The sequence below is a fragment of the Pan troglodytes genome, chromosome 6 (genome assembly GCF_028858775.2).
Source record: "Pan troglodytes isolate AG18354 chromosome 6, NHGRI_mPanTro3-v2.0_pri, whole genome shotgun sequence".
Taxonomy (NCBI): Eukaryota; Metazoa; Chordata; class Mammalia; order Primates; family Hominidae; genus Pan; species Pan troglodytes.
Genome location: NC_072404.2, coordinates 150,857,690 through 150,878,549, shown reverse-complemented (window position 1 = coordinate 150,878,549; position 20,860 = coordinate 150,857,690). Strand labels below are relative to the sequence as shown.

At 40.0% G+C, this 20,860-nt stretch overlaps 1 protein-coding gene across 12 annotated transcripts in view; it reads left to right on the top strand.

Moving 5' to 3' along the window:
* The first annotated feature begins 96 nt into the window (after nt 1–96).
* CNOT4 (CCR4-NOT transcription complex subunit 4) overlaps nt 97–20,860 on the top strand; it is a 148,352-nt gene continuing 127,588 nt past the window's right edge. For 4 of the 12 annotated variants that reach the window (XM_063815617.1, XM_054655217.2, XM_009454271.5 and 1 more), the window contains exons 1-2: nt 415–650; nt 1,385–1,470. The gene's annotated coding sequence lies outside the window, so the exon portion shown is untranslated. Of the gene's footprint in view, nt 651–1,384; nt 1,471–20,860 lie in introns of all 12 variants that reach the window. The other 8 variants (XM_001145798.7, XM_001145725.6, XM_001145560.8 and 5 more) reach the window with 6 other exon arrangements.

Sequence of the window (20,860 nt, the reverse complement as noted above, 5' to 3'; positions counted from 1 at the left end):
GCCTCCACCTCCACCCCGCCCCCTTTAGATATCCCTGGTGGGCGGGGCAGAGAATAAACATTCCGGGCTCCCCGAAAAACTGTTTAGCCTCGCCCCAGTCTTGGGGTAGCACATTTCCGCAAACACCGAGGACACGGAATCACTAGTGAAAACCGCCGACCAAATGACATTGAAGCAGCACACGCGTGCAGAGAAGGAAGCAAAACACGAAGAAAGGCATCAGTCCAGCAGCCACGTGAGGTGGGCGATCCCCTCCGCCCTCTGAGAGAGGACTTCAACTCCCGGCGTGCCCCTGGGAGGTTACCCTCCGAGGACTCCAACTCCCAGGGTGCTGCGGGAGCGGCCACCGCAACCTCCCACTCAGCCGCCCGCCGCTCCTCCCGCCCCTCCCCCGCCCCTCCTGACCGGATCAGCGTGCGCCTGCGCACGGGAGGCCGGAGGAGTCTTACCCTAATGTAAGATGGTGGCCCGTCTGGCTGTGGAACCCACCGAAAGCTGAGAGTCTCTCTCTCAGCCGTAAAGGTCGGACTCGCTGAAGCAATCAGGCCCGGTTCTGAAGAGTTTTTTCCCCGACGCTCGTTCGGTGGTTTCTTGTGAGGACGCGGCAGCCCGTGGAGTCGGCTGAGGGAAAAGCGAGGCAAGGCAGGCGGGTGAGTCTATGCGGGGCTGGGCTTAGGGGAAACCCGGGGCTGACCGGCTACGAGAGAGCGGAGGCTTCGCTGGGACTGTACAGGCCGCACCCCCCTTTCTCCCCACCCCCCGCCTCATCTTCACCCTCCTCCTCCTTGGTCTTCTTCCTCCTCCTCCTCTTCCTCCCTCTCCCCTTTACGCCACAGCAGTTACCATCAGGAAAAGGGAGCGGGTCAGAAGGCAGCGCGGCGGCAAGCAGCGACTCTCCTTCGAGAATTTCTTTAATTGGGGAGCCGAGGCGGCTTTTGGTCTCCAGCTTTTCCCCCTGCATTTTCACCGGGGCAGGATTCTTAGGTCTCAGCCCTCCTTGTTTCCCCAATCCCCTGTTCCCTGTCTGACGTCCTTTCCCACTGGCCCCCGTCTCCCAAGACCAAAGCCATCACTTCCACTCTGACCCGTGTTGGCTGCTGCTGCTCATTAATCCCACTGCTCATTGCCCACTCGTCCTGCTGCTTGTTTTTTTGCTCCACTGCTACCGCTCTGGAGTTAGCCTTTGCCCCCCTCTGGTGCTTGCAATCAGCCCACAGTGTATCTGCCACACTAGAGCTGCTTCCGATTTGCAGTCTTTCCTTCCACCACATCTGTCATTTTAAAGCTGCCCCTTAAGTATCTAGATTATGCTCCTGCTCCTGCTAACCCACCTGTTTCTCAGCCTTCTTGAGAATTGTCCGTTCCTTCCCTCTTTCCTGTACAGATCCTTTCAATATACACTTCCAGAAAAAGGGAAGCCCCGTGGTGGCCCTTGACAAGTAAAGGAAGTTGGGAAGTGAATGAAGTGAGGTAGGATACTATTAAACGTTATGAGTGAAGATCTTTTATTCAGGCTACTCCGGAGGGGACCGTTTTCGTTTTGCTTTCTGTGATCTATTTGTCGCTTATTCGCTCTGTTGTGTTAGGACGTGGCTTTTTTTCTTTTTTTTCGTTTTGGACCGGTTTTATCATGCTACTAAGCGTTCTTTGGATTGCCTCTCCCCAGGACACTTAGTGTGGGCCCTGATTTATACCAATAAATATTAACCCCAGCATTACAAAATAAGATAAATCTGGCGCACATACAGAATTCATCTGTGAACTCCGCTAGCAAATATAAGTGATATTTTGATTACATGTGGGTTATGTGTGGGTTCTGTATTGAGGCTTGATTTTTGACTGAGTTTTATTGATGTTCAGCTTAATTGATGACATTTTATTTATGATTTGAGTGGAAATTTCCTCTCCAGTTAATATCAGATTTTCTTCTTATTTTTGGATTTGGGAAGTTCTCTTGACATTTCTAGGATGATAGTTATCAGAATAAATTGTCTTGTCTTGAAAATCCATTAGTTATGTATGCAAAAGAAAAATCGATATTTTTATATAAACCTAAGTTCCTCGTATTTTTCTCATAGAAAAGAAGGGGGCTGGGAAAAGAATGACAAAGCTGTGCACATACATGCATTTGGTGGAACTCACTGTCATTGTTATCTACAGTAAAAAGTAGAAAACTGGAAGCAAGAGGTGGCTTATGATGTCCATGTTTTGGTGAAAGCAAAATTAAGATGTACCGACTAATGGTAAAATGGGAAGAAGCAGCCCTGGCTATAATCAGACCACTGTGAGATAAAGAATTACCAGAAAAGCAACCAAGATTACATAGTTCAAATACATACATCCCAAGTTTAAACATGACATACATGACATTGTATTCTTAAGATATATGTAAAAATGTTTAAAATCAGTGACAGTCTCATGTGGCAGTCCATTACTGGGTTATTGTAATTTTTACAAATTTTACCTGTAAAATTTGGAATCTTAACATTTGGCATTATGTTCACTTGATTATGTGATAAATGGTCTGTTTTACCAAATGTAAACTAAGGTTAGAAAAGCTGTTTATAAAACTTTTTTCTTTCAGCCACTTAAGCCCTAATTTGGGGGACCAAATAAATACCTACTCTTAGAACTGCAAGCAATTTATATAGCAAACTTTGTGCTAAGTTACAAGTTGAGTTTTGTTTTTTTTTTAATCACTTACATTTAGTTTATCAGTAGGAGTGTATTTAATAGTTGATCTTTAACTCTAAAAAATATACTTTTTGTTGTTGTAATACACTGGTGGAGAAGCTTTCCACTTTGAAAAATCCTAACACAGGTTTAGAAACTCTTGGCAGTCATACTTGGCTGAATTGTAAGCAGTGAGTTCTAGGAGAGGATTGTTTGTCTGGTAGAAGGGAGTAAGTGATTTTAATACATCTTTTTTTTTAAAAAAAGGTATTTGTCTCACGAAATATTTTCTCAAGTAATTCTTTCCCCTCCATAATTTTTGCCCGCAGTTACTGAATTCTTCATTTCAGCCCTCTGAAGTCAAAAGGAATTTCCTTTTGTATCTTTAGTACGTTTAAAGAAGATATCTAAAGTTCTTTAACATTTTGATAGGAAATAGGAAGCTGAGATTTCTAAATATTTTTGCTTGGTTTTAGTTTTTTGATCTAACGTTATGAACACTGAAGCTTCATATTTTCATGGTTTCTTTTGATAATTTGGAATACTTTCTGCCAGGTTGAGTAGTTGAATTCTTGAGATCGATAGATTATTTCTGTAAGAAGGTTTTGAACATGAATCACTTAAAGTTGGCCTATTATAAAATTAGGATGAGACAGTTATAATCAAATGACAAAGTGCAGAAAAATAAAATTGTTTTTGTAATGCCCTTCAACTTGAGTCTAAATGGGAGTACTAGCGATAACTTGCAACTCATTTGTTAAAGAAAGGGTGTTGCCAGAGGATGAACTCCTAGCTTTAGGGGAGTCTTATTTTAAAAATGATTTTGTGTGCTTTAAAGGAATGAAAAAATATCTTAACCAGTTTAAGCAGTTTGGATTTAGAAATCTTCCCTTTTTTCACCTCCCTAATCTTGGCTTTAAAAGGAATCCATATTCTTCAGTTTAATAAATTTATCTTTTTGTTGTTTTGTATGAGAAAAATATTAAATTTTCTTTCTTTTTCTTTTCTTTTCTTTCTTTTTTTTTTTTTTGAGACAGTCTCGCTCTGTCACTCAGGCTGGAGTGCAGTGGTGCGATCTTGGCTCACTGCAACCTCTGCCTCCCAGGTTCAAGCGATTCTCCTGCCTCAGTCTCTTGAGTAGCTGGGATTACAGGCGTGTGCCACCATGCCCGGCTAAGTTTTGTATTTTTAGTGGAGACGGGGTGTCACCATGTTGGTCAGGCTGGTCTTGAACTCCTGACCTCGTGATCCGCCCACCTTGGCCTCCCAAAGGGTTGGGATTACAGACGTGAGCCACCATGCCAGGCCTAAAATTAAATTTTCTAATGTGACTGCAAATAGTACTCAATTAAATATGTTTAAACTTAGTGTTATTATTTTTATAGATCATTTAAGTAAAATGGTTTTAATTTGTGAAAACTTCAGCCTCTGGTGAAAATTCAGTTAGTTAGCTCTCTTACAGTAACTATAATACTGTCTTGACTCTTTGTGAAGGAAGTTACATTCAGCTCATTTGGTTCTGAAGCAAACAGTAGGGAAATAGGTTATAGAGATTTTTGCTGTTCTAGAAACAGTATAACTAGAATGTACTACATAATTTTCTCAAAGGATTTCTTAATCTAAATGGAACTTGTAAATGGTTTTTATCCCACTGGAATAGCATGTATTGGATAAAACTTGTTTAACACATTCTGAGATTTTATAATATTTTATGTTACCTCAAAGATATTAGGAAAAATCTGCAAATATCCATTCCTGAATAAAAGATGACAATATCCTCAATATTTTAAAGATTGTAGTATATACATATTTTCCTCAAAAGTTGAGAGTACTCAAATTTAAAAGCTAGCGTAATTTACCCAGTTATTTTTGTGATGCAAGGAAAGAAGATATGTGGGACTTTTTAATCATGCATTTATTGGTTTTCTAAAAGAACTTCACAGTTGTTTTTAATCTTGTTATGTGGACTTCTTTATTAGAAAAGATTATGTGGTAAATGTCAACTTTTTCTACTATAATAGAATCTAACTGGTTCTGTGACACATTTCTTTTTTATGATACGATTCTTTATTATTTAATTACAAAGTTTATAAAAAATTTCACCACTATTTTGTCTCAGATTTTAGTACTTAGATTTTAGCAGCGTATTTTTCTTTTATCAGAAGAGAGAAATTATAAGCTACTAAAAAGAAGATGATTACTTTTACTTGGTAGGAAAACCTAACTTTAAGGATGGTATAACACAGTTTGAGTATGAGTTTATTTTTCATCTTAACAGGCTTATTTGTGAGTATGGCTTTTTTTCTCCCCGCTACTCCCCAGGACGGAGTCTCGCTCTGTCACCCAGGCTGGAGTGTAGCTGCACGATCTCGGCTCACTGAAGCCTCTGCTTCCCAGGTTCAAGCAATCCTCCTGCCTCAGCCTCCCGAGTAGCTGGGATTACAGACGTCCGCCACCACACTCAGCTAATTTTTGTATTTTTAGTAGAGATGGGGTTTCACCATGTTGACCAGGCTGTTCTCGAACTGCTGACCTCGTGATCTGCCTGCCTTAGCCTCCCAAAGTGCTGGGATTACAGGTGTGAACAACTGTGCCCGGCCTCAAGTATGGCTTCTTTATTATTAAACTCTGTTTATACAGGAGAGTTGTCCTGTTTTAAGCTTTAATTGCTTTGGGTGATGGGCAGATGATGTATTGCTATTAGGATAAGTCTTGCTATTTGTATAAGTGTGTATGTCAGATAACTGTTCAAAAACAACTTTTTTAAAGTATGGCTGCTAAAATCTCACCTCTTGAGTTTTAAAGCAATTATGCAGTAGAATTTGAAATCAAAATAATCAAAATTGGCTTGTGGATATGCCTAAAACCAGTTTGGAAAAAAGGTCAAGGCAAAAAAGCAGTGTAATTAGAAGAATAAAATGCTTTCCCTTAAAAATAGTAGATGTGGCCGGGCACGGTGGCTCACGCCTGTAATCCCAGCACTTTGGGAGGCCGAGGTGGGCAGATCACGAGGTCAGGAGTTCGAGACCAGCCTGGCCAACATGGTGAAACCCCATCTCTACTAAAAATACAAAAATTAGCCAGATGTGGTGGCACGTGCCTGTAATTCCAGCTATTCGGGAGGCTGAGGCAGGAGAATCATTTGAACTTGGGAGTCAGAGGTTGCAGTGATCTGAGATTGCGCCATTGCACTCTAGCCTGGGTGACAGAGTGAGACTTTGTCTCCAAAAAAAAAAAAAAAAAATTAGTAGATCTTATATTACTGCTTTTGGAAGCAATTAGTGAATGATGTAGGCAAAATAGTGATTGAATTTTGAAAAGCAATTAGACTGAAATTTCAAAGGGGTGGAGCATTTCTTAATAGCAACAAACAGATACATGGTCATTAATCCAAATATCTGAAATTTTCTGAGCATGTTTTTCAGAGTTTGGAATAGAGTGGAAGTGCTAATTTTCTGATTATTTAAGAACCTTTTAATCCATTCCCTTAGAGCATCAGGTGTTTTCAGATTGTGAATTTTCTAAAATAACATTGGCTGATTTGTGTTATTGAACATTGGTTGTAGCAACTTTTCTCCTTTTTTCCCCTTTATTTTCTGCCTCCCATATTTTGCTTAAGATTTTTTTCTGAAGTTTTAAATTTTCGTCAGTTATTTGGGTGGACCGTCTTGTGAATGCTCTAATTGAATGAAGTTTTATAATATAAACAGTGTTGCTTTTAGTAGTTAGGATTAATTTTTCTTTTCATGGAAATCCTTTCTATTTGATTATATTTTTTCCTCTAACTTTTATTAATTCTAGATGAGAATTAGGATTCTGCATTAAATCTTTCTGCAAACATTTTTCTTACTGTCAGTAGGGACCTATGTATTCCTTGGGTAAAGAAAATGTTATATTTTGGTTTTGTCATTTAAAATGATATAAAGACGTTATTAGTACTTTTTTAAAAAGGAACTTTTGGTATTTTTAAACAAGTACAAAAGTAGGTATGAACCACCATGTACCTGTTACTCAGCTTCAAATAGTATCAAATCTTAGTCATTACACTGTTTCATTCGTACTAGAACTTTTTTTCTTTTTTTTTTTTTTGAGATGGTCTCTGTTGCCCAGGCTGGAGTGCAGTGGCATGATCCTAGCTCATTGTAGCCTTGAACTCCTGGGTTCAAGCAATTCTCCCACCTCAGCCTCTCAGGTTGCTCTGACTACAGGCACGGGACCATGCCCAGCTAATTTTCTTATTTTTTGTGGAAATGGGGGCTCATCCTGTTGCCCAGGGTAGTCTCAAACTTCTGGGCTTAAGTGATCCTCTTATCTCAGCCTCCCAAAGTGCTGGGATTGCAGGTGTGAGCCACTATGCTGTGATATAATAAAATGTCTTTATTTATTTATTTTGAGATGGTGTCTGACTCTGTCACCCAGGCTAAAGTGGCAGTGGTGCCATCCCGGCTCACTGCAACTTCTGCTTTCTGGGTTCAAGCGGTTCTCCTGCCTCAGCCTCCCAAGTAGCTAGAACTACAGGCGTGTGCCACCATGCCCAGCTAATTTTTATATTTGTGGTAGAGACAGGGTTTCACCATGTTGGCCAGGCTGGTCTCAAACTCCTGACCTCAGGTGATCCACCTGCCTCAGCCTCCCAAAGTGCTGGGATCACAGACGTGAGCCACTGTGCCCTGCCAAAATCAGGATTATTTAATCAACTTTTCTTTTTTTCTTTTTTTCTTTTTTTTTTGAGATGGAGTTTTGCTCTTGTTGCTCAGGCTGGAGTGCAGTGGTATGATCTTGGCTCACTGCAACCTCCACCTCCCGGGTTCAAGCAACTCTCCTGCCTCAGCCTCCTAAGTAGCTGGGATTACAGGCGCCCGCCACCACACCTGGCTAAGTTTTTGTATTTTTAGTAGAGACAGGGTTTCACCATGTTGGCCAGGCTGGTCTTGAACTCCTGACCTCAGATGATCTGCCCGCTTCGGCCTCCCACAGTGTTGGGATTACAGGCCTGAGCCACTGCACCCAGCCTTAATCAATTTTTCAAACAGACTTTGCTTATGGAACCACTTCTTGGAAAATTTGGCAGAACTTCTTTGTAGAGTTTATCTTGTCAAGAATGCTTTCATAATGATATAATTAGCACTGTCCAAAGCAGTGTACAAATAATGTGTGCTACATGTAGTATGAGTCCAGTCTGTTTGTACAGGGATATCTTCAGACTAAAGTCCTAGGAGTGAGGCTTCCTGAAGAAGATGAGTCTTGAATAAAGATTGTGTACTGTTTGTATAGGCTAGCATATCCAGAAGGAGAACATTATGTACGTTCTATATAGGGAATGGAAGCATGTCTTAGTTCATTTTATGCTGCTATAACAGAATACCACCGACTGGATAATTATAATCGACAGAAATGTATTTGGCTCATGGTTTTGGAGACTGGGAAGAACCAGAACATGGCACTGGCATCTGGCAGGGCCGTCATGCTATGTCATCCCATGGTGTAAGGTAGAAGAGCAAGAGAGGGTGAGAGAACAAGAACAGAGAGGGCAGAACTTGCTTTTTATCAGGAACCTACTTCCATTACTATGGCATTATCATTGATGAGGGTAGAGCCCTCATAGCCTAATCACCTCTTAATGGCCTCAACTCTTAATACTACCACACTGGCAATTAAATTTCAATATGCGTTGTGGAGGAGACATTTAGACCACAGTAAAGAATGAGCAAACACTTGATAGGGGCTAGCATGATGTGAGAGGGATGTAAGGAGTCTGATCTCAATGGACTAAAGTGTTAATTACTGGGAATGGTGGCAGATAAATTTGTATTAGTAGGGTAGAGCTAGATTATGAAAGGTGTATTGGTGTCAGGTTGAATTTAATCTGCTGAGCAATAAGAAGCCAGTAGAGGTTGATAGGGAGCAGGAGAAAACATGAGTGTTTTTCAGAAAGATTACTCTTTCAATAGTGTGCAGCATATTTTGGGGTTGACAGTTGAGGTTTGTTTGAAAAATTAGAGACCAAGCCACTGAGGTAAGGAGCTATTCTGAGAGACGTTAGGATGGAAATTCTACAGGATTTGTCAGATAATTGATTCCATCTCCTCTTTAGTCCCTCATGCCCTAAAGTGACAGCAAGGTTTTGAAGAGTAGAGAACTGAGGAAATGTGGTCTATTTGTCTTTGATAGTAAACTGCAATTTGTTATCCAATTCTTCGCAAAAGCGAAGAAAGTGATAGATGATTACTCCAATAACAGCCTCAAAAAGTTTTAGTAGGCCTGGTGTGGTGGCTAACACCTGTAATCCCAGCACTTTGGGAGGCTGAGGTGGGAGGATTGCTTGAGGTCAGGAGTTTGAGACCAGCCTGGCCAACATAGTGAAACCCCGTCTCTACTAAAAATACAAAAATTAGCTAGGTTTGGTGGTGTGCCCCTGTAATCCCAGCTACTTGGGAGGCTGAGGCTAGGATAATTGCTTGAACCTGGGAGGCGGAGGTTGCAGTGAGCCAAGATGGCACCACTGCACTCCAGCCTGGGCTACAGAATGAAACTCTGTCTCCAAAAAAAAAAAAAAAAAAAGTTTAGTAGAAAATAGCTACCAGTGTTTTTGAATGATTTTAAAGATATTCACTGGAGAATAGGAGCTTGGAAAATAAAGAAATATTATCTTTATTACAGTAAGAGAAATGAACATACTTCATTTGTAAAAGAGAAATTTAGGCCTTACCTGCTTCCTATGTGTATATTAGTTCAGAACGGTTATTAGGAGACTACTCACATTTGAATAGCTATAACCAGTAAATATTACTGGATGACTTTAATAATGGCCTGATCAGAGCTAAAGAAAATTCTGATGAAGTAGGGCATTAAATATTTCTAGCTACCAACTCCCTTTAAGGATGAATAAAGGTAGGTCCGCAGGCTGAGGAAGTATACAGGGAGATTGTGAAATGAAAACTTATCCTTTCATTTACTTCGATATCTTTGTTTTGCACAGGTAATATTAAAAAACAGGTCTGGTTAAACATCAGCCGTATATGTTTTGGTTGGAATTTTTTTTTAAGTTCTGTGAACTTTGAAGTTTTTTTTTAATTCTTTGTTTTGGTTTGTAGACCCTGCATTAAGCCAACTTTCTGGATCTGTTGTGTATTTCTGGATAGCATACTTTGTTTTGTGAAGGAAAATTTTACATTTTATTTTAAAGCTGGGGGAAAAAAGTAGGTTTCTTGTTTCTCGCTTTGTAAATGAGGTAGATGAATAATACTGTATTGCCACTTATTATCTTCTTGCTTCCTTCAATGTCTCAGGTATTCCTCTACTGTATGTAGCATGTGGATCTCAAAGTTTCCCACAGTTGAGTCTGAAAACATCTCAACTGTGCTTATAATTTTAAAATTAAACTTAATTTTACCATTTTCTTTATTGTTATTATAAAATATAGGACCTATCATAATGCCATGAACCTTTTAGTGACTTGGGAAATAGTGATTAAGATGATGCAACATAGTACATTATTGGGAAATAATCTGTTTTTCGTTGGCATCGCCTCTATCCTTAGACCTCTTTCATTCTAGTAATATGACAGAAATATTTTTGACATTTTAAAACTTCCTTATTTAGCTGATTGTGTGTGCTGTTGAAAATGAACACTAGAATAGAAAGCCATTGCCTTCTCCTTGGGGGGTTTGTTTTAACAGGGGTTTTCATGTTTTAATTTTGGATTTGAGATTTGAGTTGAGATATCCATTGTGTAGAGAATCTTGAGAAGGATTATCCATCTTTCTTGATGTCACCAGTGTATGTGGGAGGGAAGAAAATATCAAATACAGGGTATACAGGAGAACCTTAGTATTTGGGAATATCTTCAGTGATAGCTGCCAAATCCAGTGTTTTCCCCAGGAAATTTGTATTTAATCCCTTGGAGTATGGGATGACTTTATGAGTGTCATAGTGGGTTGCTGTGGGTGAGGAGAGGAGAAAACGACTCCCTGTTTGAAAAATCTTTTCCAAACTGTTCGAAAATTTGAGATTAAATTGAATTAATCTCAAATTATTAATAGTTTATGTTTTTTTTTTAATTCATACAGTGCTTGGGAAGAAATTGGTTTTCTGTGAGTGGCCTTGGGGGTGCTTTGGGTGCTTTCCTTACCCAGGAAAAGGGAGGAGAGGCAGAAAATAAAGTGGGGAATAGTAGCTGCTGTGGATTTTTGCCTAAGGCATTGATGGCATTGTTTTTTTGGCTGCCTTTATCTACATACCTTTTCTTTTCTAGTTAGGCTGTCATTACTAGTTGGAAAGGCTACACACAGTCTAGCCTTTTCCAAATCAAACTAGCATCCCTGTCCTGGTTTGTTTGTTTTAATCTCTCCATCTCAAAACCTGACAAATTTATGTCTTTTCTCTGCCTGAAGAGCAGGGGAAACTGGAAAGAGAAGAAAATGATAATGTTGTAGTTAGGCACGCCCTATCTTTTAATATGTCAGGATTGTTTTATGAAAAAACCTCTGCCTTTGGATTTTAATTTTATGTAATCAGTTATAAAATAATTGAATTCTCTATGAGTCCTTAGAAACCCTTTAAAAGATCCTTTAGCCATAAAGTTGGTGATAGGTTGAAGAGTACCTATATGAGTTAAATGCTTTGGGGATTTTTTTTGCTTCTCCTAAATTTTTTTCTGTCACACAGGACCTAGTCCTACATGTGAATTTTGCTTCCAAAAAGTAAAGCTGGCAGTCTTTTAATCCCAGCACTTTGGGAGGCCGAGGCAGGTGGATCACGAAGTCAGGAGTTCGAGACCAGCCTGGCCAACATGGTGAAACCCTGTCTCTACTAAAAATAGAAAAATTAGCCGGGCATGGTGGCATGTGCCTGTAATCCCAGCTACTCAGGAGGCTGAGGCAGGAGAATCACTTGAACCTAGGAGGCGGAGGTTGCAGTGAGCCAAGACCATGCCATTGCACTCCAGCCTGGGTGACAGAGCAAGAGTCCGTCTCAAAAACAAACAAACAAACAAAAAAACCTTAAAGATTGTATTCAAATCTATTTTGATTCTGATGAAAGCAAGGATGACAGCAAAATACTTTAATATATGCATGCTAACAAAAGAACACAAGTTAGACCTGTGTCACCATATATTCTTTGTCATGCCTAGCAAGTATTTTCAGCTTTGGGGAACTCTGAATGATAGATGGTGTATTCATATTTGTAGATTGTGGTTTTTATTATATACTATTAAATTCTATAATTTAAACTTGACATATTAGAGGAAATATTGTTCTTCATTATTTGGAGTAAAGGATTAATTTATTATACATAACTTTTTATAGTCGAATATAGTTTTCAGTTTCAGTTTTGAACTCTATTTGTTTTTATTACTTCTGCTGGGAGTATGCTGGGTAGTATGGAACCAGGCTTCCTACATATGAATGTTGGCTCTGCCGCTTACTTACTATCTGTGAGACCTAGATTGTTACTTTACTGTCTTTGGGACTCAGCTTCCTCATTTGTAAAATGGAGATACCAGGATTGTTGTGTAGAATAAATGGGTTAATGTATATAAAGTGCTTGGAATAGTGTTTGGCACATCGTCGCTTTGTCTAAGTGTTTGCTATTTTTATGCATTTGAAGGAATAAAAAACATTCATCTTTGAATTTCTCTATTAATTCAGTACACTTGTAAAACAATGTCTAAGTACTAAACATATATTTTCAGTAATCACTTGACCACATAGAAATATAAGGAATGTGTTTGAGGGGTAATCAGAAGATTGGCCTGCCTGGAATTCCCTTGAATCAGAGAGTAATGGAAAATGAACCTGTATGGATACAATAGAAAATGATTATCAAGTGTTTTGAACTAAGGCATAGAAAATTAGATGCTGATAAGAGGGGAATCATTGCAAGCTTGTTATTGTTGTTTTTAAGTCATGATAGTGATGTGTTTGAAATAGTATTTAGGGGAAGATAGTTTTGAGTGTGCTTGGTAGCATAGAATTATTTCACTATAAGGACAGAGGATTTTTTTTTTGGTCTGTTCTGTTCACTAATCTATTTTAAGCAACCAAAACAGAACCTGGTTGATGGTAGATGCTCAATAAATACTTAATTGGATGAATGAACCTTAAAAGAGACTATCAGAATCTTTTATTTTTATTTTTATTTTGAGACAGTGTCTCACTCTCTCACCCAGGCTATAGTGCAGTGGCGCAATCTTGGCTCACCACAACCTCCGCCTCCTGGGTTCAAGCAATTCTCCTACCTTAGCCTCTTGAGTAGCTGGGACTACAGGCACGTGCCACCATGCCTGGCTAATTATTGTATTTTTTGGTAAAGATGGGGTTTCACTGTGTTGGCCGGGCTGGTCTTGAGCTCCTGGCCTCAAGCAATCCGCCTGCCTCGGCTTCCCAAAGTGCTGGGATTATAGGCGTGAGCCACCATGCCTGACCCTATGAGAATATAAAAAAAGAGCTGGGTGCAGTGGCTCACGCCTGTAATCCCAACACTTTGGGAGTCCGAGGCTGGAGGATAGCTTGAGCCCAGGAGTTATGTTAGCCCGTCTTGGTCAATTATAGTGAGACTCCATTTCTTAAAATAATAATAATAATAATAATAATAATTATCCAGGCTTGGTGGTGCACTCATGTAGTCCCAGCTACTTGGGAGTTTAAGTGGGGAGGATCGCTTGAGCTTGAGAGATCAAGGCTGCAGTGAGCTGTGATTGTGCCACTTCACTCCAGTCTGGGTGACAGAGACTCTGTCTCAAAAAATAAAAAGAAAATGAGAGAAGAACAGTGGACTCAACTTAAACTTTTGGGGTTCCTACGTTTCAGGGGTAGAAGTGAAAAAGATACTTTAATAAGAACAGTAGGAGAGGTAAAAGGAAGATGGAAAAGTTTGGCTCAGAATCCAAAGGAAGAGATTTTCTAAGGGAAAGGTCAGAGAGAGAGAGAGAAAGAGGAATAGGAAGATTCAGGATAGTGTTGCTTCTAGGTAGCCAAGGAGGTTTCAGGAAGAAGGGCACAGAGGTGGACATAGTCCAATACGAAGTTCGAGGAGAATGAGAATAGAGAAAGAATCCTTTGGCTTGGTGGTGTGAGGGTCACTGACCACATTAAAGCAGTTTCAGTACACTAAGAATGGTAATATAAATCAGATTGCAGGGAGGTTAAGGAAGATGTTAAGCAGAGACTGATAAAGACTATTCAGTTGGCCTGGCACAGTGGCTCACGCCTGTAATCCCAGCGCTGTGGGAGGCCAAGGTGAGCAGATGACGTGAGGTCAGGAGTTTGAGACCAGCCTGGCCAACATGGCGAAACCCCGTCTCTAATAAAAATACTGAAATTAGTTGGGCATGGTGGTGCGTGCCTGTAATTCCAGCTACTTGGGAGGCTGAGGCATAAGAATCACTTGAACCCGGGAGATGGAGGTTGCAGTGAGTGGAGATTGCGCCACTGCACTCCAGCCTGGGTGACGGAGTGAGACCTCTTGTCTCAAAAAACAAAAAAACAAAAACTATTTAGTCAAGAAAATAACTGTAAAAATGGCCAGAAAACAATATAATAGGAGCATTCACAGTTTTTGTATGTATACTGTAAGAGAGTCTGTTTATTAGAGGTGAGAAAACTTGAGACAGTTTGTGCTGAATATTATTCTTTTTCTTTATTTTCGAGACAGGATCTTCCTCTGTTTTCCAGGCTGGAGTGCAGTGGCACAATCATAGCTTATTGCAGCCTTGAACTCCTGGGCTCAAGCAATCCTCCCACCTTGGCCTCCCAAAAGCACTGAGATTTACAGATATGAGCTATTGCTCCCACCCAGCCCTGAATGTTCTTAAATTTCTTTCTTTCTTTCTTTCTTTTTTTTTTTTTTTTTTGACACGGGGTCTCACTCTGTTACCTAGGCTGGAGTGCAGTGGCGAGATCTTGGCTCCTTATAGCCTCCCAGGCTCAGGTAATCCTCCCACCTCAGCCTCCCAAGTAGCTGGCACTGTAGGTGCATGCCATCACATTCAGCTATTTTTTTTTTTTTTTTTTTTTTTTGAGGCAGAGTCTCACTCTGTCTCCCAGGCTGGAGTGCAATGGCGCAGTCTCGGCTCACTGCAGCCTCCGCCTCCCGGGTTCAAGCGATTCTCCTGCCTCAGCCTCCTGAATAGCTGGGACTACAGGTATGTGCCACCATACCCGGCTAATTTTTGTATTTTTAGTAGAGACAGGGTTTCACCATGTTGGCTAGGCTGGTCTCAAACTCCTGACCTCAGGTAATCTACCCGCCTTGGCCTCCCAAAGTGCTGAGATTACAGGCGTGAGCCAACTTTTCGTATTTTTGTGGAGATGGAGTTTTGCCATGTTTATTGCCCAGGCTGGTCTTAAATTTCATAATAGGGAATATGTATTGTATATGTTTCTCCAGGGCTCTGCTACTTGCTAACCATGTGATCTTGGGAAACTTTGCTTAATATTTTTGTGCCTCAGTTTTCTGCCCTGTAAAATGGAGGCAAAAGGAACACCTATTTCATAGATCTATTGTGAGGATGTAATTATTTAATCTTTTAAAAACACTTAGAACAATGCTATGTGGTAAATGTTTCATAAATGTTAGCTATTATCTACTGCTGAAGTAAAATAGAGTAAAATTGGTGGCTTGAAGAAAAAATAGAAGAAGAAAAGAATTTAATAATGCAAACTAGTGGCAAAAACTAAATGGAAAGGTCTTAGGGCCTTTTCCGTGGATGTTATTGGAGAAAACTTTGGATGTCTACTTACTCTATTTATTTACACTTGGATTTCAGGCCCCTTTCCTCTAATATTTGCACTGTTTTACTTTTTTCTGTAACACTTATGTTCTGACATATCATATAATTAATATATATACTGTTTGTTGTTCATCTCTTTCCAGGGTAGGGATATTTGTTTTGATCCCTGATGTATTCCAGGTTCTGGGAATAGTACTTGGCACATAATAGGTGCTCAATATTTGCTTGTTGGATTAATAAGTTAATCTACCATTGAAGTAGGATGGATGGAGAAAAGTGTTCAAAGTGCTGGTGGTCCTTTTTTTTTTTTTTTTTTTGAGACGGAATTTCATTCTTGTTGCCCAGGTTGTAGTGCAATGGCGCGATCTCGGCTCCCTGAAACCTCCACCTCCCGGGTTCAAGCTATTCACCTGTCTCAGCCTCCCGAGTAGCTGGGATTACAGGTGCGCACTACCATGCCTGGCTAATTTTTGTATTTTTAGTAGAGACGGGGTTTCACCATGTTGGCCAGGCTGGTCTTGAACTCCTGACCTCAGGTGATCTGCCCGCCTCGGCCTCCCAAAGTGCTGGGATTACAGGTGCGAGCCACTGCGCCCCACCGCTGGTGGTACTTTTTTAGAGAAGCCAGTTCTCAGATTGATGGACACTATAAAGGACTTTACCTTCTCAAAGACTTCCTCCTGTTTCTCAAATGAGTTTTCTGAGTTTTTTTTTTTTTTGGTACAGGTTTTCTTGAAATCACTTGGGAAACCCATTTGTTAATAGTTGAGGAAAGGAATCTATAAATGAATCTCTTTTTGTTTGATACAATACTTATATTTTACATTTGATTAGCTAATGAAAGCCTATCCGTGAGCGCTTATTAGATGCTAAGCACTATTCTAACCTCCTTATTGGTTTCAAAAAATTCTATAACACCTTACAAGTGCATTACAGTTTCTTTGCAAGCCATTATTAAGGTTTAAGGGGAGGCCCTTTGTACTGAGACCAAAAGCATGATTCCCCAAACTGTTGTCTTCCATTGATAGGGAGCTTCAAATACCACATTCCTTCCTCCAATATTCATAGCTTTGACACTGCTACTTGTATTAGTCCACCAGGACTAATCTCATTATGTTCTTTATCCCTTTTCCCTTTTTATGTCAGTTACTATCAGTCTCCTAGGTGATACTCATGGCCCCACAAGGTTTGGTGTATTTACTATTTTTTTCAATCCTCTTCAACTCTTGAAATCTTGCCATTGTGCAACCCAGTGGAATTCACAGTCTATCATCAGCAAAATTTCCTGTATCCTTGTTTGTCTTTCTCTGAACATTTTGTCTACTTCGTACTTTGCTGAGGATGCTGCTTCCCCTGTGGCTGTCTTATACATTGGCAATTAAATATTTCATTTTTTTCTGATAATGTCATCAAGGATCAGTGGGGAGTCCTTTGCACTGAGACTTGAAACTACATTTCCTGGCCAGGCATGGTAGTATACACCTGCAGTCCCAGCTACTTGAGAGGTGGAGGCAGGAGGATCCCTGAGCTCAGTTCAAGGCTAGCCTAGGCTACATAGTGAGACCCTGTCTCTAAAAACAAACAAGCAAACCAACCAACCAACCAACCAACCAACCAACCAACCATTTTCCAGCTCTGACCTACTCCATTTGAACAGGAGTCAAGAGGGAGCCTGGTTCCACTGACTGGAACCAGGAGCCTGGAGATGGGGCAGTTGTCCACCATTCTCTTGTTCTCCTTAAAACTTGTCTATTAACAGGTTATATTGTCTGTAAATCCTCATGTTTGCTGGCATCTACTGCAACCTGGGTTACACCTTCTCTTTTCTTGACTGGTTTAGCTCCTGGCTCACTGTCATTCTTCTAACACTAAGTCTCTTTTAATTCTTGATAATTTCAATATATATCACTATGGTCCCTCTAATACTGTGACCTCTTAATTTCTAAATGTCTTCTTTAATGATCTTACTCTCTAGCCCATTTAAGGCACTTCATGGTCCTATCTTTTTGATGCATTAAAAAAGATATTTTGTAAAGATGGGGTCTTGCTGTGTTGCCAAGTCTGGTCTGAAACTCCTGGCCCCAAGTAGTCCTCCTTTCTTGGCCTCCCAAAGAGCTGGGATTACAAGTGTGAGCCACCATACCTGGCCTCATGATCATGTCATATACCTTGTTATTACCAATAACTTGAAACCTCTTCATTTTTTCTAAGCTGTTTCTGACTGCTGTCTTTTCAGCCCATTCTACCTGGTACCTCAACTCAACAGTTCCTCACCATCATTAAAACTGTCAGTCCACTGATTATATTCCCTTTTCGCTGTGCCTTGCCCCCTTGATTTCCTTTCTTCCTTCCTTACCTTGTATAATTCAATCGCCAGTCATATTGCATATGCCTTCAACTCACTTGCTCCTTTCTGGCCTTTTCATAATTAGTTGGCAAAAACCTCAATCTTAGGTAAATCAACTCTTTGAGTACTTCATATCTACATCTGTGCGGCTGAAAGTGACTGAAGAAAAATACAAATATGATAACTGCTCTCACTTTAAATTCATGATAAGAAACCTCAGGTTTCTTGCCCTGAATATTGTCTGGCAATTGTACTCTATTTTCTTAGTCCATTCAGTCTCCCCTTTCATAGATGACTTAGTTTGTACCCTTACTTTTCTCTTCAAACTTCCAACACTCTTCCTCATACTCACTCTCAGTTGATGGACCTGATTTCTACTTCATTGTAAGATGCAAGCAGTCAGAAGAACACTTACAGACTCCTGCCACCACATGTATGTATTGACTACATCTGTACTCAATAGACCTTGCTGCTGTCTTTGTGTTACTATAGATTTACTCTCTATGTTTCTATATAGTCCCAGGTCCTCTGATTAATTCATTAATGAACTGTGAAGTTCTTTTTATGCCAACCACTCTCCAAGGTTCTTTATATACAGTGTAGTATGTAACTCCTATAGATTTACTCTGGACATTGCCCTAGCCATTCTCCCTTCTCTCTGTATATCATCAATTCGTCTCTTCTGGATAATTCCCATCAATATACAAGCATACTGTTACTTTTTTCATCATAAAAATATCTTCCCTCAATTGCTCTTTCTTGCTCTCTTTCTGTAGAACCCCTTAAAGCATTGTCTAAATGCACTTGTCCTAATTTCTTTCTCATGTTCTCTCTTAAGCCTGTTCTAATCAGGCTTTGCCCCTACCACTGTGCTAAGATTGCTTTTGTTAATGTCTTCCAATAAATGACATTATTAAATCTAGTAGTCAGTTCTGTCATTATCTTGGGTGATGATCTACGTTTGACAAAGTTATTTTCTCCTTGTCTTTGATATACTTGTTTAACTTGCCTTTTAGGCTACTACATTTACTTGGTTTTCCTCAAAATTCATTGGCTGCTCCTCCTTAGTCTTCCTTAGTAGATTTTCCTTTTTGCCTACCTCTAAACATTGGAATATCCCAAGGCTCACTCCTTGGTTATCTTCTCTATCTATGCTCATTCCCTTAGCAATCTCTGTTAGTTTGGTGGCTTTGAATATTTTTCTCTCAAATGAATTTTTTCAGCCCAGATCTCTCCGTAACTCCTTATTTTTATATCCAGTTGCCTATGGTGAATGGCTCTTAAACATCTCACACTCAACATGTCCAAAATGGAAATCTTGCTTTTCCCTCCCAAACCTGCTCTCTCATACCTACTCTGTCCACATAGCCTTCCTCATCTCAGTTCTTGGCAGCTTTCCAGTTGCTCAGGCCAGAAACCTTGGAGTCATTCTTGACTCTTGCTGTCTTATCCTCTTATCCTACATTCATTCCTTCAAGAAGTTGTTGGCTCTAACTTTAAAACATATGCAGAATTCAACCAGTTTTCACTGTCTCCACAGCCACCATCATCTCTTGCTGGGTAATGGCAGCAGCCTTTTAACAGGTTTTCCTGCTTCTACCCTTGCCCTCTGTAGTCTGTTATTAACACAGCAGTCAAAAAGATCCTTTGAAAATTTAAGTCATATGGCAAGAGATTTTGTACTACATTTAAGAAGTTTCATGAGTTGATAAGATTAGAGATTGTTCTAGCCAATGATATTTTACTAAATCATGTCAGCCTTGAAGGCACATTTAAGGCAGGCTTTGAGTATGCTTGTTTGTGTGGGTGGGGAAGGAGTGGTCAGAGATGGTTCATAGCCTCCATCTTTTCTCCTCACTAACACTTGCCTTTTCCACCATATGCACGAAAAGACATATTTGTTCCTGAGGAAATTAGAAAGGGAGGGCCTGAGTTGGTTGCTATTCCTGAAAGTTTCTTTCAATGGAATACTGGATCATTGTTTTTGAAGAGGTCTGTTGTTACTTCATTATTACCTCCTTTAGCAGCACCCTTGTTTTCCTCCAACCTCTGCCAAGATTAGTGTCCTGTGTCTACATTTGCCCCTTCTGTTTCTCATACTCCCAGATGGAAATATTATATTTCTTAGGACTTTTCGCTCTATTTGAATTAGTATTTTATACTCGAAACCCTTCAGAAATCCTGAAATCCATTCTTATGCTTTCTATGTGAGTTGGTTTTATTTTTGTTAATAATGTTTCAACAGAATTATAGTGGACATGATAGCAAAAGGGAAATTGATACTAATATGTAACGAAGAAATCATGTGTGAAATTGTGAAGAAAATGAACGATATTTTTATTGAGTACTTTGAAGGTACTTGTCATAAACTAACAATGCTAATGATTTCTAGAGGAGTTATATACTACACTGTATATAAAGAACCTTGGAGATTGGTTGGCATAAAAAGAACTTCACAGTTCATTTCTTTTATCTGTTTACATTCTTTTCTCTAGAGGCAAATGTTCTTTAATCAGTTTTCCTTTGATTCTCTTTCAGAGAGGCTCATGTAGTGGGATCAACAATCATATCACTGTTGTGGCATTGTATATATGTTAACTATTGATTTTGCATTCTTTTAGATTATAATATTTAATCTCTTGGTCTGAAGGTAGATATATTCCTGTTTTCTCAAGCTGTTTCTTAGACCTTTATTGTCCAGTATGGTACCCACTAGCCATATGGGACTACTGAGCACAGGAAATGTGGCTAGTCGGCCAGGCGCGGTGGCTCATGCCTGTAATCCCAGCACTTTTGGAGGGTAAGGCGGGCAGATCACACGAGGTCAGGAGTTCAAGACTAGCCTGGCCAACATGGAGAAACCCTATCTCTACTGAAAATACAAAAATTAGCCGGGTGTGGTTGTGGGCGCCTGTAGTCCCAGCTACTCGGGAGGCTGAGGCAGGAGAATTGCTTGAGCTGGGGAAGCGGAGGTTGCAGTGAGCTGAGATCACGCCCTTGCACTCCAGCCTGGGGGACAGAGCGAGACTGTCTCAAAAAAAAAAAAAAAAAAAAAAAAAAGAAATGTGACTAGTCTGAATCAAGATTGTGCTAAGTGCAAAATACAC